This window comes from Bolinopsis microptera, chromosome 3 (genome assembly GCF_026151205.1).
Source record: "Bolinopsis microptera isolate Bmic1 chromosome 3, MBARI_Bmic_1.0, whole genome shotgun sequence".
Lineage (NCBI taxonomy): Eukaryota > Metazoa > Ctenophora > Tentaculata > Lobata > Bolinopsidae > Bolinopsis > Bolinopsis microptera.
The window spans coordinates 1,478,317-1,484,654 of NC_087074.1; the positions used below are offsets into that span (position 1 = coordinate 1,478,317).

At 35.3% G+C, this 6,338-nt stretch overlaps 1 long non-coding RNA gene across 1 annotated transcript; it reads right to left on the bottom strand.

Moving 5' to 3' along the window:
• Positions 1 to 934: 934 nt before the first annotated feature.
• Positions 935 to 1,824, bottom strand: LOC134813491 (uncharacterized). The gene is made up of 2 exons (XR_010160025.1): positions 1,774 to 1,824; positions 935 to 1,492 (listed from the first exon to the last, which is right to left on the bottom strand). It is a non-coding gene; the product is annotated as an uncharacterized LOC134813491 (long non-coding RNA).
• Between the last annotated feature and the right edge of the window lie 4,514 nt (positions 1,825 to 6,338).

The window sequence follows — 6,338 nt, forward strand, 5'->3', positions numbered from 1 at the left end:
TCCGGTACAATTAAGCGTTTGGTGCGGGTCATACAAAGTATGACAAAGTCAATTTTGAAAAACTTAACGAGATTATACTGGCGAAACTGCGCGTTTTGATCTAGGAACACACTTTTTTTAACGGGTGATACTCGTAAAATATCTGTTCCATATATTGGACCGTCGACGAGTCCAACTCGGCGCGCGTCCTGGTACGGTAGGTTGTAAACCTACAACAGGATATCAAAAATGTGATCCTCGCCTTAAATGGTAAGAATTTTTTTCCCTACTCTTGCCGAAGGCAAAAAGATCGTTGGGAATAAGTAATCGGGTTTGGATATATGAGGTGGCCCGATGGACCTGCGATGATGACAAAAGTCTGCTCCTTCGAAATATAGACCACTCCCCTAATAATTAAGTGTATAGGAAGCGTCTGTTATGCTGCGCGCGACGCTAGCCATGTGTTAATTAATTACAGTGAAATTCCTCCTTCGCAAAGTTATTTTCCGCAATTTTCTGGATTCATTTATTGTTGATGCGCGGCGCTGCATTGGTCAAATAAATCGTCAATTTTTACCATGCACGAATCCCACTCATTTATAAAAAACATAGTATGTAAATATGGTGCACTTTTTTCCAGTCACACTTTTCACTCAAAAGAATTAATGGTACAAGTACATGGTAGGGAAAATTGATCGTGCGTGGTTTAACCGCGGCGAAATTCTTGTTTGTATAAAATATAACTATGAACTTTGACGAATCTATTCAAACAAGCTTAATAAATCGAGATGCTAGCAATTAACATTTAACGCAATCCTAACTTTTGTTTATGTATAGGTTGTAACTTACAAAACTAAGACATGCTCGTTAATTCATATTTCAGAGGGTTAAAGTTTGAACATAGTTTCCCACGGAGATGATGAAACCTACAGAATCAGGCTAAAGAGAATTAAGATGAATTTGAATTTATAAAAAAGTAAGTTACTTTACAGTTCACATATACAATTTTGTTTCTCGGTATAATTTGTTATGAATTTATTAAAAGTAAGTTACTTTACATAGTCTAAAATAGTAGAATATTTATTACCAAATAGCTCCTATCACTCGGCTGTAGTATAAACAGTAGAAACAGGTCCAGCAAAGATATTATTATTAATTAAAAAAACTAGTCGTAAAATTAAACCTATTCGGTAAACTCTTAGGCCGGACACAAATATTTAGATAATCATGCAATTCAAGCCTAGTCGGTCCATCAGGATTTAACGTTAGATTAAACCTAGCATATCGCCCAACATCGAAATATAATTTAAATTCGCAATATTCTCAAGTTTTGAGTTGCCACGGAATAAGTTGGTTACCAGCAGATATAGCCAAATTGTTGTTGTTGTGATCGGGCAATGAATACGCTCACGTTAATCTTCAGAGAAACTAGGTGACCATTAACTCGATGGTCGATCTTCATTGGGGTGTTTTTTTAGTTTTACTGATTGGGACTTTTACACTGGTGGGAAATCTGAAATAATGTGTTTATAGTGAGAGTAATCCACTGATTCACTGATTGTAGGTTACTAATTCGTAAGTTGTTAGCGGTTCTGTTCTAAATTATTATATTATTATTATATTATTCAATTATTATATTATAACCGTGCGTCCTTCAGTTATTATGTTATTATATTATCATATGGAATATGAGTATCATTTCAAGATATGAAAAATGATTTATCAACCGAAACGTTATCGATTTAAGGAGAAGTGAATGTTCCTAAATAAGATTAATAAAGATTAATATCCTACCCTGAGGGCAACCGTTATCTATCGTGAATTTCTGTACTTCTGTTAACTCGGCTGAAGTTAAAATGTGATTATTGATAAGTCAGGTGAATATTTTTAATACTTTGAGCACCATTAGAGGATGAGAGTAAAAGCAAGGCAAATTTCCAAAGAACAAGGCACACCAAATTAATTCGTACCATTATAGTAAACAATAAAACATTTTTTTACATGAGGTAACCGTACATTTCAATTGCCCTCACCCATTTAGTAGCTACTAATGAAGTTACCAATAGCAGATTGAATTGAAACGGCAAACTTAAACTAATCGCAAATTGGTTTGCTGTCCAACACAAGCTTTCTGCTGGGATAGATCCTAATAATTTCTTAACATGCGCGATGCACGCGCGAACATGTCGTACGGTCGCGGTTAATCTAGTCAGTGTAATAAGCGCCAAGCGCGAGCACAGAATTTTTTTTCTCCGATTGTACAAAATTTTATACCAATGTTTTAGTCAAGATGTAAATAATTTTTATCCACCGGGTAGCAATGTTAGCTCAGCGTTCATCAAGATCGCGATTTTTACGCCGCGCACTCGTAAAACGCATGAAAAAATCGAATTGACGATAGAAATCGAGCGCTATGCGCATATTATTCGCTTTTTCACTGTTATTTTCTGGTTGATTTCATAAACGTTTTAATTTTGTTTGAAACTCTCGAAACCAAGGATTGTCCACTATTTTACTGCAATTATCTACTTGAAGTTTCTTTTGTTTTATCAAACAGTTTAAAGTGGAATATTTTCTGTGCTTGATTATACACTGTAATTACATGATAGGGCCTTGCTAATGTAAATTGGCAATTACAGATCACTTAAGTTTCCAAATTTATCGGTCAGGTTATGACCTATCTTAAAGTTCAACTGCTTGGTTAAATTAAAGCTGGGCACAAATATCATTTTTGCAAAGAATTCATTCAAAGACATTTTAAAGCAAGTAAAGTAAGTAAGTACAGCACCTAGAATATCCTAGAACTTAGAAGTATATTGTTATTCACTTGATCTTTGATTTTATTCTGTGTTTCGGAGTTTTTGTTAAGTAGCAGGGTCCCCTGTGTTTTACTGACCAAATTAAGCCGCAAGTCTATGACTGCCTACCTCATTTTAACTTAATTAAAGAAGTATAGAACTGTATGACGTATGTCTCTCTTACTTTATCCGTTTACCACGTCTGACCGGTTGCCATTTTTCACTCTATGGTTATATACTTCTCTATACATAATTCTGACAGCAAATATAAAAGTGCCAAGTGGGTATCTATGTAATTTTCGTATCATTTTGAATTTAATGGTTACCTTCATACCCAAAGTTTAATGTTAAATCTCACTGTACCATATATTCATTAACTTATAGCTTATAACATATTATATGTTTTGATTTTATGTCCCTATACTAGAAGGGTATTCTTCTAACAGTTTTTGACTGACTTGAATGTCCTGCACAGCAGTTTGAAGCTTCTTTAAATTATTTTTATTCTTATCGTATTGCTGTGTAAATTTAATTCTAATTCTAATTCATTTCTAATTCTCACTTTAATTAATTCTCACTTCGTTACTTTTCATAATGAATGTTTTTGGCACATCAGAATGAGCAAATGAATCGGGAGAAATGCTTCCTCTGACTCTGTCAAGTAAGTACATTATTTCCAATGTATTTGTTGTTTTGATAATCTTTCTTCGCTCTTATGAGTGGGTCAATCCTTTGTTTTGATGATATTGTTGACGAAGTGAGAATCTCCACTCAGTGTTTTGAAAACACTGAGTTGAGATTCTCACCTTGTCTCAGAATAGATAAAGGGAACCATCAGAAAATAATTTGGCTTCGATGGAATGAGAAAATTCGAAACAACTTCTGGCCGGGGTTGGAGACCTGGAACGGTTCAAGGGATCCACCAAAAACAAATCTGGCTTTGGCAGACTTTCTGAATATCTAAACACACACACTCATCTCCACTTCTGATATAACTCGGTTTCTGTTTGGAGTAAGGAGCTAATTTTGGGCATCAGGCTGTTGAGTTATTAGCCCAAGACATATTTTTACGCTCTCGCGAGTAGCAATTACAACAGCTAAAATCAAATTAACTCGGTTTCTGATTGGACTTTGGAGTATAAAAGAGCTAAATTTGGGCATAAAATCATCATATTAAGTAGAGCGTAATTAACTCCTCAGACTTCAGGTTAATCAGTTACTACTGTTATATGACCACACCCTTTTGAGCTCTCGTGAGTAACAATAACAGCACTTACAATCAAAATAACTCAGTTTCTGATTAGAGTAAGGAGCTAAACTTGGGCATTGAAGTGTTCTAAATCATCACATTGAGTAGGTAGAATGTTATTTAAAAATCTCAGACATCAGGTTATTGAGCTATAATAGCCCAAAAACTATTCTTACGCTCTTGCGAGTAGCAATTGCTGCACTTCATACTAACTGTTCATCTTGGACATGAAATTGTTCAAAATTATCATATTAAGTGGGGTAGAGCATGGTTTTAAAGTCAACATGCTTTAGATTGTTGAGTTATTAGTCCATATCCTATTTTACGGATCATCACATTGAGTGTCGTAGAACATGGTATTAAAATCTTCAGACTTTATGCTGTTGCATTTAAGAAAATATATATATTGAAATGTGGTATTTATATCCCGACAACACAAGTAAGGTGGTTAACCATGTCAGAGCGGCTGACTGTGAGTGATGTGAGCAAATGTGTAAAAATGAACAAAAGTATTATAACTCATCATAAGGCAAATAATGTTTTAGATAATTATATTAATATTATAAATCAAAGTCTTATGATATTGTTATTATCTTAACAGTTACTGTTGTAACTTACAATTTTAAATTTATATTCCTTGTATTCCTTGTATTCCTTGTATTCCTTGTATTCCAGTACGTAATATAGGGTGTTAAAGCTGGTATTTCAATATTTGCTCAAGTTTCACAGATATCATCAATTGAGTATTGTGACAAAGTAAACTTATTTGTGCGACTGTATGATATTATCATAATTCCCAGTACTTCCAGATCATCAAGTAATCCTACTGCACTACTCAGCATTCCTTGTCAGGGTGCCCTAAACATTCCTCATATATTTTCTTAAATGCAACAATATAAAGTCTGAAGATTTTAAAACCAAAATTGAGCAAATATTGAAATACCATGGCTTAAACACCCTATATTACGTACTGGAATACAAGGAATACAAGGAATACGAGGAATATAAATTTAAAATCTTAAGTTACAACAGTAACTGTTAAGATGATAACAATATTATAAGGTTTTGATTTATAATATTAAAGGACCAGTTAACTGAAAAAAAAGTTATCCTCATATTTTGACAGATTGTGACAAATAGCAAACTAAGCAACGAGTCGAAATTCCTAAATCTCTAACTGCTCTCTAACGCGTGTAAATAGCGTTTGTATTATTTTGGCGATGACGTCATAAAGTCCCTCTTGCGCGCAGAGTAGCTCGTGAGACTGTATTTTACAGGTAAAAAATGGACATAATACAATCTTTTCCCCCGAATAACTCGAAAAGTAAGTAATTTAGGGTACATGTTGCTTCATAAGTTGTATATAAACATGGCCATTCTGCACAATTTGCACACATTCAAAAACCTTTAGGGCCTTCATAGCCCAATTAACCAGATACCCATAGTTTTGCATGATTTCTGGAACCGAAAATCAGTTTTTCGCCAATAACTGAAAAAGTAAGCACTTTAAGGCATATGTTTGTTCGTAATAGAATGGTGCTTAATAGGATCCAGCCGGCTATAGAGGGGGTACTTAGGGACACTCAGAATGGTTTTCGGGAAGGACGGTCCACTACTAGTCACATCTTGGCACTCAGAAGGATTCTAGAGGGGGCTAGACAAAGAAATTTACCTGTAGCTATGGTGTTTGTTGATTTTAAGAAGGCCTTTGATTCACTTCACCGGGGAATTTTGATGCAAATACTAAAGGCCTATGGAATACCGGACAGTATTGTAGATATCATTAATCTTCTCTATGTCAACACGAAGGGCAAAGTTATAACACCAGATGGGGATACCGAGCTTTTTGATATCCTGGCAGGAGTTCTTCAAGGGGATACATTAGCACCATACTTGTTCATTATAGCCCTTGACTATTGCATGAGACAAGCCTTAAGCAAGCATCCTGAAATAGGATTTACCATTAAGCCTTATCGGAGTAGGAGAGTCAAGGCGGAGAAGATAACAGACACTGGTTTTGCAGATGACATTGCTCTGATAGCAGATACTGTAAAGGAGGCAGAGATGCTGATGCTAGAGGTAGAAAGAGTTGCTGCTACAGTGGGACTTAGAATGAATGAAGGGAAAACCAAATTCATTACTCAGAACATCGAGAACCCTGATACCATCAAGTCCCTGGGTAACAACACAATAGAGCACGTGGAAGACTTTACCTATCTTGGTTCTAGAATCAGAGACAGTGAGAGTGATATCAGGGTTAGGAAAGGAAGAGCATGGGGAGCATGCCACACTCTCAAAAAACTTTGGAAATC